Source organism: Nycticebus coucang, chromosome 1 (assembly GCF_027406575.1).
Source record: "Nycticebus coucang isolate mNycCou1 chromosome 1, mNycCou1.pri, whole genome shotgun sequence".
NCBI lineage: Eukaryota > Metazoa > Chordata > Mammalia > Primates > Lorisidae > Nycticebus > Nycticebus coucang.
Window position 1 is genome coordinate 175,935,101 of NC_069780.1, and position 13,583 is coordinate 175,948,683.

Below are 13,583 nucleotides of genomic sequence, written 5' to 3' on the forward strand. Positions count from 1 at the left end.
TACATGTAACCCCCACTGCTTCTATTTGTACCCAATTCTGTCACCTCCCTCTCTAACAGCACCAATGACTTTACCTGAACAAATACGTGTTGGGAGTAAATACTACATTTCCTAGATCCCCTAGCAAAGATGTGGAACCCCATTTCTGTTTTCCAGCCAATGAGATTACAGAAGTGGCGTGTACTTCGTAAGGGTTGCATTTTTTAATGCAAGAGAACAGCTTCCTCTTTTTTTTTTTTTTTTTTTTTGGCTGCAGCTGGGCTTGAACCCGCCACCTCTGGCATATGGGACTGGCGCCCTACCCGTTGAGCCACAGGCGCCGCCCAAGAACAGCTTCCTCTTATACATATTATTCCTCTTTCTAGAAGACAGAATGGGGTGACCTGTCTTGGATCACACAAACGAGTTCAACTCATTGTTGAAAATGTTGAAAATCAAGACAGAAGGAATCCAAGTTTTGGATGACTCCATGAGGCAGAGAAATAATACCAACTCAGAAAATTTATGTGAGAGGAAAAGAAACTTCTGTTTTGTTAAGAAACTTTCATTTTGGAAATACATCATTGCAACATATATTCTAATTAATACAATAGCATTTCTTCCTCAGATCTCAACTTTTGGTTATTTTCTTAACTGGACCCATTCAAATGCAATCCAAAAATTCCTCACATTATATAGTCATTTATTTTGTAATTAGTAACAAACAAATGCATAAAAATATTATAGTTAATCTAATAAGAGAAAAACCATCTATGAGTTTCCCTGTGTGTACTAAAGTTGCTGTGTAATAAAATACGTTACTGTATATTTCTCTCCACAGCCAGCTTTAATGTGTCAACAGCAGGATGGTACTGAACTAATACGCATACATACCATTTTAATACAGGTACACATATCACACACACACAAAATGGAACAATTATTTTTACCTGACACTGAAATTAAAGCACTCTGATTGGGGGGTGGCACTATTGGCAAATGATCAATAGTTAACTCAGAATTATAGCTCTATTGTTATGGAACTTCAGAAGGGTCTTTAGAATTCTCCAGATCTTAATGTCCTCATCTGTGAAATTAAGTCTCAAAAGTCCCTTTTTGCTCTATGGCATCCAAAATGCCATTTGGATGAGTGGAAATGTTTGGTATCTTTGTCTATAAAGCTACTTGGTAACATTGGTCGTGTGCTACACTAAAACTTTTGGAAATAACATAATTTAGAATCCTCCTTTCTTTTTCCCCTGAGATTGAGTTTCTTTCTTATTATGTCAGTTATACAAATGGCCTGGTGACAGTTAGAATGATCAAATAGGTACCGAGGAGGCAGTACCGTATCCCAGAAACAATACTGAACTCAAGTGCGAATCTGACATTATAGTTTTAACCTCATTTCGAGTTACCTCTGTGACCTTAATCAACACATTCAACACTTTGAGTGTTGCTATCTGCTAAAAAGGAAAAAAAAATAAAGCTGGACAAAATAATCTTCATAGCTTCTCCTTTAGCTCTCAGATTATTTTTATAAATTATATACATACGTAATTCATTTACAGACAGCACTTTAAAAAGAATCTACAGCCAGCCAGAAATATGTAAAGGTGTTAATTATTTTGTGGAGTTATACTGACATCCTTTGGTAAGGTTTGGCTGATTGCAATTTGATGTAGGGGTAGATAAGTAGGGAGTTAGACAGTTAAGACCGCTGATGAGTAGCTAGAAACCTCCAAATGTACTCCACACGCATTTGGGCACAAAACTCATATTTATGACCAAAAAAATAAGTTAAAAATAAAAAAAAAACATAAGGAGATTGTGTCAAGTCCAAAGGTCTAAATATCTTAAATGCATTAATTATATATTTAAATTATTAATGAACAATTTCATCTACAAAGTATTAAAACGGAAAGCTGTCAAGATTAAGCAGACGACACTGGCTCACGGTCATTCCAAAATGATGAGCAAGGACTGTTCCCCCATGACAATAAACAACCAAAAATGGTATCTGGAAGATCCAGAAGAGAAAGTTCGCTGAAAGCAAAACAAAACACATTCAAAACTGCAACAAAAATCACTCTGGTAACATTATCAGATCTGATTGCAATTTGTCTTAGCGCTCCGTTAATACTTGGATTTCGGGTGTCTGGTGTAAGGATGGTGCAGGAATACGTATGTCAGAAGTATCTGTTCGGAGAAAAAAAAAAAAAAATTGCAGGAAGCAGTCCTGTTCCCGAGATTGTATTACCGACACAGGCGGATTAGATTGGGCTGATTACCTTAGCCTTGAAACAGAGAGTCTTTCTGCCCCGCGGGGGAGGGGACGCCTTCCCAGCACAGCCCTCCCCTCGGCTGCGCCCTCCCCTCGCATTCACTTGCAAATCGCTGTGTGCTCAGCAGCCCTGCGCTTCCCGGTCTCTAACCTTCCCATGGCGAGGGCTGCGGCTCTATCAGCAGAACCTTTCTCTCCGCGGGAGGAAGGGCTTTTTCCCCCTTTGCTGGCTTTTTTTTTTTTTTTTTTTTCTTTTTTCCCCTTAATCAGAAGCACTGAATGAAAGCCAATCAGAGCGGGAGCTCGCCCCCGTTTTCTTCGGTTCCCTGTCGTCCAGAGTTAAAAGTGATGCTGAGGGAAAGCTTGAGTTAGATTGAAGTAGAATCAGTGATAGAAAATAGCAGCGGAAAACAAACAAAAAGGGGACATAGTGACCATTTCTCCTGGGTTATTTTGACTGGGACCAACTTCCATTATCCGGAAGCTGTTTAAAAAAAATAAGGTAGGAAGACTTTACTTCTCTTCTTTTAACTCCCTTAAGGTCTTTTTATTTTTTCCTCTTGGGGGGGAGAAATGTTTGTTTTGAAGTTGTATTTGGCAATTATTTAAAAAAGAATTGTCTTTAATACATAAATAAATAAGCATACAACTCTGTTAAAATGCTGCAAACAACTGCTTTGAATATCTGTACAGGTAACGTAAAGCTGGATAAATTATATATTATGCTCAACAGTGGGTCAGGATATTCGAGTTTGTGAATTCGATCACTTTGAACAAACACTAAAAAATGTATTAGGGAGTGTAATTTGTCGTGCTCATACTTGTTCGTCTGTATTTGAAAAAATCGATGAAGAGATAACATTGTTTCTGGGAACTCTAACATCATCTAACATCACTTCACATTCCATATGAATGGATCCACTCTGCGCTTATTTCTAGTCAGAGTTCACTGTACCTTCAATCTAAAGAGAAATGACAGCCAGAAGACAGAGTCCTTGAAACTGTCAATGGTCACTAAGCATCTACATAAATACAATAGATGGACATTTATCAGGGATTGAATAGGTACAATTCCTATGTTCACATCCTATATCTGACTCGGAAGTATTAGGGGTGAGAGATTAAAAAAAAGGGGGGGAGATTAAATCCATGGAGTCAGCAGTTGCACCATTTATTGTCTCTGCTGCAATAAAATCCATATTTTATGTGGTGTTAAATTAATGCAGCATATTGCAAGTCTAAATGCCTGTCCCCAACAAGTAACTATTGATTGCACTGTAAGTATGGGAAAAAGCAGTAGACTGAAAGTGGCTTTTATGCTGCTACGATAAAAAGCCTACTATCTCCTTACCATTAAAAGGGGGAGTCTACAGGTATAAAGGCAAATATCGTTTTAAAACTGACCTATCATCTTTTGCTTTCATATTACAGATCTCTTTCCTATAATCGTGGTCCTTCATTCCAGTAAAAGCATCTATTATCCAAACCTGCACATCCATTACTTCTCATCTCTTTGGAGATGCATTATATTTTCTTCTATTTTTTTTTCCTGAAGGATCTATATTAAAAATAATCTGTCCCTCTGACGCCAACAACTGTTATACTTCGATGCATATGTTAGTAGACTTCCTCCTTGCACACCATCCCCCTCTTTATCCTCCTTTAAAACGTAGCTACAAGAGCTTCTCTGTGGTGAATAACACTTGGCAAGAGTCTGCTCATTTTTTAGGTCTGGTATGGTGAGGATTTTTAATTAGTAGAACTTTCATGAAAACATTGTGTCATTGATAGAGCTTTCTGTTTGTTTTTAGTTAAAGTGATGAAGGGAAAAAAGGAGAGGTTATGTCCCAGAGAAATAGGTGAATTGTAAGTTGCATAGATAATATGTCCCCCCTCCCAGTGTAGTAAATGTGGCACATATGTATTCAATGTGCAACGCATAAGGGAATGATGGTTTATTTGGGGAGGGATGTGGTGAAGGGATTGGAGAGTGAACAAATATAAACAGCATGTGCCTGTGCCTTAGGGACACATCACATACAAACCCATTTTGGTGACAAAAATATAAAGAAATGCTTCTTTTGTGTGACTCGATGTCTGATTTTATTCAGATACTTTTTTTGGTTTCAAATACTTGCTGCTAACAAATTGACTTCTTTGGTGAATGCATATGCCTTCCCTGACTCCAATCAAAGAAGTGAATTTCATACACTTAGATGTTTGGAGGGGAAATGGCAAGAGGGAATGTAAACTATGTGAGCAACCAGGTACAGACACATATGTGTGAGGTCAATAATTAAATTGCCTAGGACTGGATTCGTGCTCCAGGTGGAGATGATCCTTGATGTTTATAAAAACTAGCTGTTTGTTGATAAGAACAGTACCGTACAGGTAATCAATTTAATATTTCATTGTTCCATTTTTATCTACACTAGGGTTTTCTTTAAAAAAGAAGAAAAAAGGTAGAAAAATGATTTTCTACGGTATCTCAAGGGGTATATATTTCTGGCACATTATTAATAAAGTTAGTGTGTAATCTGAAAGAGGTATTTCTTTTTCTTCTTGAAAAATATAGAATATTTGAAACTGAAAAGGTTAATTCCAAAATATGTGAATTCTGCATGAAACTTAGGGTGAATTTCTTGGCTTTCATTAATTTCTCATCCAAACAAATAACAAAGGCAAAGTTTATATTATATGGGAAATTTATGGGCATAACTTATTTCCTGTGTTTCTTAACCTACTTTGCAGCCAGTAATAATACCACGTCCTGCTGGAATATGTCATTTTTATACCAAGTAATTCCACTAGGCTGCAGCATAGGAACGGCTTTAGCTCTGATGATGCTGATTCAGCAGCAAAGTGAACCATATTTTTTGTTAAGAGTTATTATCAGTAATATTGTTGCATAGTAAGCAGTTAATACAAATTAGGATTGTAAACCCATCTACCCCTGGTCTAACCCTTGGGCATCAAAAGGAGTGGTGAAAATACGTTCTTATTTTTCCTATGCAAATGACATTCTCACACTGTTGTCACGTTGCAAGGGCTTACTAAATACTGAAACATAAAAAAAGAGACAAATAAAAATTGTTTATGCCAATCATAAGTAATTTTCTACAGATACTTGATTTCCAAATTTCAGGTCTATGTTTGGAAGCTACTTTTGATTAACCAAAACATTATGTGGAATAAGATTTTAGAAGAGTCGTTTTACTAACCATATATTATCTTTCTCAGTCATGTCTGAAATAAACTGAAGTTAAAAGCCAAGTAGCAAGAAAGATCCCTTCATTTCTGTTAGACTTATGCTGAGCAATGGTGAATTGTGCTCAGTTCAGTGTATTATCCCTTTTATGACTATTTTAGGGAAACCAAACCCAATCCAAGAATGACATGATGACTACGTATTTGAGAAATTGAAAATTAACAAGAGACCATTTTTTTCTTTTCTTGACACTAATGCAGACCAATGAGTTCACTAAAAATTTTATTTTGTCATCACTACAATAAACTGAAATATACAGATAGGAATAACTTTTTAAAAAATTTAAAGGTACCTTTTTTTTGGTTAAAGCCTTGGATCAGGCTCATGCAGCATTAATGCAATTTTTTGCTTTACCCAACAAGCTCATCAGTCATTATTACAGGTTTGTTTTTGATGCATAAGAACAAGAGAAAATGTCAAACAATGAGCAATTTTTTTTCTTTTTTCTGAGATTTTAGTATTTTAGTACCTTTGTCCTCTTCTTCTTTTCTGACTCCACTGCAGCCTCACTCACTTGGCATTTTGGTGTGAGCCCTTGAGCCCTTTTATAATCCACTTGTGCTATCTGTATCTTAAATAGAAAGGGTACCTAAAACATGTAAGGCCATTTTGCTTTCCCATAAATTTTTGGTCACCATTCAATTGAACTGACTCAAGTCACACCTTGCCAAAAAAGTTAGCTATATCACATTAAAGTTGTAGATTTCTGGGAATATGTTATCCTTAATGACATATTAACATTGATCGGTTAAAACAATGTGACAGTTTTTTCCAATTGTTTTCAATACAACTTTTGCTTAACTCTATTACCAATGCAACTTCTCACAAAAGACGTGACTTTTTTTTGGAGAATATAAGTACTTTGTTTCACCAATTCCTTTACATTTTTATACTATTTCTTTCTTGCAATGTATGTGATGCCCTATAAACTATATGACCAAGAGACATTTGTTAAACATTTAACTATATTGGAAGTGCAATTAAGGAAAGGGCAAGCTGTGAACTGAATAAGAATGGGTAAAATAAAATTATATTTTACATCATTTTAGGAAATAAAATGTAGCTTTCCTTAAAAATAATCCCTGCCTATTGGAGAGTGAAGTGCCTTCCTGTAACAATCCCTTACAGTAAAGGGAGTCATAGCCTTAGAGAGTTTGTCAGTGACACTAGAAAGCCCTTTACCAAACCATGTGATCTCAATTCTCAATCTGTTTTTTTTTTTTTTTTTTGGTCAGGCGAACAATCTCAATTCTACATACTCTATATGATGCAGGGATATAAATTAAAATTAAATGACATGTTCAACTTTACGACAGTAGTAAGTGATAGGCTGTGAGATATAATACAACATGGCACACAAAAGGAAATTCAGCGTTAAATGACTTTTCTAAACACTTCAGAGCCCTGCTGAGCCTCATAAATTTATCAAGACATCTTTTCTTTCTCTGTCTCTGTCTCTCTCTTCTCCTCTCCTTTCTCATGTTTAACCATTACCAAAGTCCTTGAATAAATGTCCCATGTGCTTTTTTTATATTACCTCAATATAAACTATTTCTGTAAATCTTGTGATTTTTATGGCCAGTGTTCTATCATCTGCTACATTGTACCTTAAATGCATTATCTTATCCTTTGTATTATAGCATAAAGTATATGACAGTGCAGGTGGCTAGAGTGTGTCCTTTAAAATGAAAGCAATTCTTATGAATATTATAACTCTGTGGTTTCTAAGGTGTCAAAATGGGCACCAGTGGAGTTGATTGCACCAGCAAGCAAAGTATGGAATCAACACTCATTCATAAAAGGACTTCTCTAAATTATCAGAAGGTAGGCTGCATAGATATTCATTATTATAGTCAATGCCTATATTATTGATTAAGCATCTTTGTTGGTTTACTGTAAGAAAGGATATTAAAATAGTTTGACAGAGCCCTAATTTTAAACATAGATTAAATGTAAATTACATGTTTCTAGAAAACTTTGAGATATGTTTTTGTGTAGCCTAAGATTCAGTAGCACTGTGAGAGTAGGCTCTGGACTGGTACTTCAGGCAGGAGTAGCCTCTTGGTTGGTGATTTGAGCTGCGCTTCAAACCTGCAGTAGCCGGTAGCCATTGTACAGATACAAGGGACTATATGGGAGAAAGCCAGGACTCAAAGTTGAGACTGATAGACCCGTCCAAGTCAAGAAGTCTACTGAAAAATATGTGTCTGAAGGCCAAGTGGACCCCAAAGTTCTATCTCTAAACATTTTTATGAACAGGAGCTTCCACACCACCCAACTAATGAAAATATGCACACCGTAGAAGCCACTATGAATGTCAAACTCAGTTACTATGTGAAAAGGACTCTCCTACATAAAATTCTGTTTATGTGAGGAAAACTGGTGAAGGTCATGTTTAATAGAAAACCTACACAGCGATAAGGCTGCATGCCAGAGGTACTGAGATTTCCTTTCTTAGAAAATGTAATGACCCTGACCTAAGTTCTCCCACAAGAAACTTTGATGCATAACAGCATAGACCACGGACGGCACCAAGCTGTCTAGCCTTAAATCCTGGCTGTACCACGTCACATATACTTAATATTTATAGTGCTGGTAGCTTTTTATCTGCAAAATGGGACTAAATACTTGCACTTACCTACTAGGGCAACTATTATGATTAAAAGAAGCAATTACTATAAAGTCTAGCAAAAATACACAGTAGGTGTTCTACAGCTCCTTGTTAGTGTTTCCGGGGTTAATTCACGCGACCTGTGTTTTTCATTAATATCAAGTGTGTTTTGTTTTAACCATACCATATGGTATGACTTAGCCAAAAATGTTAAGAATTTAAAAATTTTAACTTTTGTCATATAATAATAATTTTGTGCTTGAGTTAAAGTGAGAAATTCTTGGTGTTTTAAGTCTCATTCTACTGACAACAAAATACGTTCTTCATTCCAAAGATGGGAAATGGAAGTGAGAACCATAACATTTTCAAGGACACAGTGGATTTATCTATTATAATAATTGGAAAGAGTTCATAAGTCTATTATTGTAATTGGAAAGGGTTCAATATATAATAACTATCATAAATGTATTTATTCTCTGATGATTGTGATAATGTCAGTTGCATAGAGTTTAATGTGACCTGCACACTGTAACTGCATTCTCAGATAGTCATTGCATGAATTCGGGAACCACTGGAGATGAATTTTGAAAATGGTGTGAAGGTCCTGAAACGGGGACAGAGAAGGGAGAAAGCATTAGAAAGACTGACACTAAGTGTTGTGAATTCCATAAGCCACATAAACTCACTCAGGTGAAACTAGAGCCATTTCTGAATATCCTGCAGTAATGATTCCTTTCACAGCTTCTCCTTCTTGAGGTCAGAGTAATGAGAATTAGAAAAAGAATGATGAACAAAGGCAGTGTATTATAGAAATTATCTCATTAAAGTTTTGATACCTATAAATCTCAAGAATAATTCTGTACTCTCTGTTACAAGCTGAAAGGTCAGGGGACTACTGACTTCCTAGACCAGGTCCCTGAAAATGATGAAGACAGAACCTGCAGCTAAATGTGAAAAATGTAACAGGTTTTATTTAGATAATTCATTCTTCACATTCAAGGTGATATGAAGAGCAATTTAAATTCACTGTTTCAGTTTCTTCCTTTTTCGTGCATCTTTTGTGTAGTAATTTAAAAAGCAGCTGAATGATCTCTGGGGATTGCAGAAACAAACCAAAATACTGAGATTATAAAATATACATTTATATATGGGACCATGTATACTTTCTTCTCAAAGCTTTATTTAAAAAATTCAGAATTATATTATAGTTTTCACTTTTCAATATTATTTATAACTCAGGACCAATTACTATATTATTTTAGAAATTCAGATATTCAAAAGGACATACTTAACACTTCATCTTATCTACTAACTTGTAAATGTGAGATGAGCTATGACAGAGACTACTTAACTTGGTTGACAGGTATAATTTAGTGAAACTAGTAAAGATAATTCTCCTTTTTTTTTTTTTTTTGCCATAGCTGTATATTTACATTTAATATCTGTTTTGTCATGCACTATCTTTTTAATCAAAGTCACGATATATTACTTATCATTTTTATTAAATGCTATGGCCATTCAGTAGCATTCTTCTTCTTTGCAACTTTATTGTAATGTCTGGAAAAATGATTTAACTTGTATCTGATAGATCAGGATGGCTAATTTAAAAAATTCTATTAATATATATATCCTTAATTTAATTTGCATGGCAAGTTACAAAGTATGCATTCAGCATTAGGCCTTCCATGGGCTAAAAAATTAAACATACTCTAATTTTAAAATCCTTTAATTTTACTAGACACAAAGTTCATTAGTTTGCCTACTTTTTCTTCTTTTGTTTAGCTGGAAATAAAGTGTGAATAAAATTGTTACAAATGAGAGAAGAAATTAATTTTAAAAACCTAAGAAAATAAGTGTTATTGAATAATTAATTATGTAGAATGTAACAATCATTTTCTTTCAAAATCCTTCAAATCCTTTAAAGATTTTCAGTCATTTGATGTGTTGCTGTGAATGCCTTCAATTAAGACAATATCAAATACAATTCAAAACTTGATCATAGGGTTGAGATAAATTTATGTTTTTGAAGTATTGACCCATTTTAGGGTAAATTGCTTCTAATATTTCTGATAATAGTTTATATTCACTTAGCCAGAGGGAAAATAACATATTTCGGTATTTGGAGCCACCTGGTGGCCGTGTCATAGTATATTAATGCATTTTCTTTGGCTTCAGATTCTTTTCCAAGTGAACATTGATTGCACTTGGAATCATTGGAACAGATGTGAATTTCCACTAAGGGTTATAAAATGGTATTGAAATGAATCGTGTTTACCATTTAATTTTTGCATATTTATATGAAGTATAGTAAATATTGTTATACAAAAATCTAAATAAAACCTTTTAAACACTTTTGAGGCAAAATATAAATTTTAAGCTAAAATATATTACTGTGTGGCTATAAGTGAATGCTAATAACTGCTTAAACACTTAACTTTCTTAAAGCAAAATTCCTTCCATAACCCTCTTGAAACTAAGGGCTGCCTTCTTTGTATTTTTGCATTTTTTAAAACTCAAATGTAAATGTACTGTCTGAACTAATGCCAGCAAACTCTGGTCATTGAATGTGCTTTTCAGTTTATTGGAAGTTCAAAGAAACAAATTTATACACTTCATTTTGCTACAGATAATAAAATAGTTTATATTTATTTAATGTAATACACATAGTCATTAAATATCAATCATCCTTTACTAGATTTTCTGTGTGGGACTGTGACCATAGTTACTATTTCTATTGTAATTTTACAAGGACATTCCTACACTGATTTAGGTATTTAAAATCTAAGACAGTTATTGATTGCTTATATTACTCCCCATTATTTGCTTTAGTATCTGAAGTTTAAAATGGAATTCGATCAAGATAAATTTTTTTTTCCCATAGCATGAAAATTTTCACTGCTTTATTACTGTAGCTATGTATAGCTACAACTATGTCCATAGTTAAATTTATCTATCTGGACAAGTTTATCTTCATTGAGTTGTCATTACTGTCATCATCATCATCACCATCACCATGAAAACCTGAATAAAATTCCAAGATCAGACATGAAATAGCTTAGTCACAATTAAAGGTGAAAAACTCCTCTACTGCCCTTCCGGGGGGGAGATGGGATAATTTAATGGAATAGGTTCATTGGGACCTGAGGAGAACTTTATAAAATTACAAAAAAGTATGAAGATTATTACTATGTTATGTATAAAAGCCATGAGTTGCCAGGCGTAGTGGCTCATGCCTGTAATGCTAGCACTATGGGTGGCCGAAGCAGGTGGATTGCCTGAGCTCACAGGTTCGAGACCAGCCTGAGCCTGAGTGAGAGCCCACCTCTAAAAATAGCCGGTGTTGCGGTGGGCACCTGTAGTCCCAGCTACTTGGAAACTGAGGCAAGAGAATTGTTTGAGCCCAAGAGTTTGAGGTTGCTGTGAGCTATGATGCTACAGCACTCTACGAAGGGTGAAAAAGTGAGACTCTGTCTCAAAAATAAATAAATAAATAAATACATAAGGCCATGAATTTTCCATTGCTACAAGGCAAGTTGTTTTCTCTCTATACTTTGAATATGCTGGACTACCTTTTAATGTAGAGCAGGAGGTTAGAACATGTCATTTCTCATGCACAGCCCAACAGTCAGACTGAAAACAAAGATTACTTTGCTTCCCATTAAACCATGCTCCTCTGTCAACAAAAGAGCTTCTATTCTGAAAGGTATTACTATTGATTTGCTTTTATTCTCCAAAGACTGCTAGTTTTTTCTCTTCAATGCTGCACACCAGTTTTTATTTCAAATGAATATATAAAGTATTTATTTCAACTCCAAAAGGTAGGCAAAATTGAATTGGTGTATTTAACAGTTAGAAATGCTTAAAATTCGAATGCAACCTTCTGACAGTATCATATTTACACTTAGTGCTGTTGCTTAGGGCAAAGGTTTTCCTAGAAGGAATAGTAAATGGATAATTATACATGTAGAAAGAAGCATATGAGAGTATCTCCCCCAGGAGAATAAAAACCAAAACAACTCAAGATGATAATTCTAGCTATAAATTTCTAGTTGCTGCTCAATTTTCTTTTTTATTTGTAACCTTAGCATACCTGTTTATCCAAGAAAATTATCCTCCAGCGATAAGGCCATTTCCATAGTCAACCATCAATCACCCTGAGACCACTTTTTAACTGTTTTCCATTTTTCACTGACCTAGAGCTAGAGATACATTGTCTATAAATTTCAACTGCTTTTTTTTCAAATATAATTATTTGATGAGTCATCTTATTTTGCTCTCTATTAAATATGATATTTTCTTTCTGATTCCAACTCTACACTATAGACGATGTTCAAATTATATCTTCTTTTACAAGTCAACCAAATTTTAGAGTTATATATATTTAGAATTTGTTAGGACCTTGGGAAATGGATGTAGATGAGATATAGCCCTTTTCTCAATGAGGTGAAAATACGGTAGGAGAATTAACATGTCAAGGTAAATGCATTGTGGTTCTGTCAGTGTTTTGCTTATGGTATGAATGGAGTTTTGGGAGTTTCAGGAAAACTGCAGAGAAGGGAACGTGGTAATTTAATTACAGGGAGCTGATAGAGGACTTGAAAGGTGAGTGATCTTTCATTGGGTATTAGAAGACAAAACTGATGATCAGGAGGTGTGGATGTCTGCAGATTTAAAAACCTCCTTGCTGATTGTCACCCCTGTGTCTCACCCCCCCAATCCATCCTAAATATTTTTATTTCATTTTCTATAATAATTCATTCGATAGTATGTATTTATTTTCCACTATGGAGAACCCAACATGTTATCCAATAATGTATGAGCAAAAGAAGCCAGAATCAAACTTCCTGAACTTGAATGACTTCTGATGTTTTCCAGTAAATCAAAACAGAAATTACAACATGGGTTGATAATTGCGCAGAACAGTACCAGCACAGAATACTATGAAAGTTAACGGTGAAGGTAGAGATCTAAGAAATGCTTCCTTCAGGGATGAGATCAGGCCAAATCCTTAAGGCTATGATACTGTGTCACTCTGTAGCTCAAACTTTTCCCCGTACAACCACATGATGAGAGGCCCTACTGAATTAGGCCAACAGGGAATTTTACCTCTGTCACCAAGGACAGAGCTTAAAATCTTGGCCCAATTATTTCATCTAGCTAAACCTCGTTTCCTTGTCTAGAAGATGGGATAATAAGGTGACTACCTCTTCACTCTGTTGAGAGGATAAAATGAAGCTCTCCTTGAATATCACTTAGTAGAATTTTTTTGAATTATCAATGCCTATAAATATTATAAGCATTATTATTGCTTACTAGGTAAAAGTCAAGTTTCTTATCCTAATCTGTTCTAATTCGTCCTTCTTTTAGATCATTAGAGGGCCTGTCCCCTTTGTGTAATTTGCCTCAGAATATAGACAAATAGAGCCATTTTGAGTTCTAGG

At 35.0% G+C, this 13,583-nt stretch overlaps 1 protein-coding gene across 1 annotated transcript in view; it reads left to right on the forward strand.

Moving 5' to 3' along the window:
* The first annotated feature begins 2,443 nt into the window (after positions 1-2,443).
* CDH10 (cadherin 10) overlaps positions 2,444-13,583 on the forward strand; it is a 157,119-nt gene continuing 145,979 nt past the window's right edge. Inside the window, exon 1 of the mRNA XM_053596532.1 lies at positions 2,444-2,765. The gene's annotated coding sequence lies outside the window, so the exon portion shown is untranslated. The remainder of the gene's footprint in view (positions 2,766-13,583) is intronic.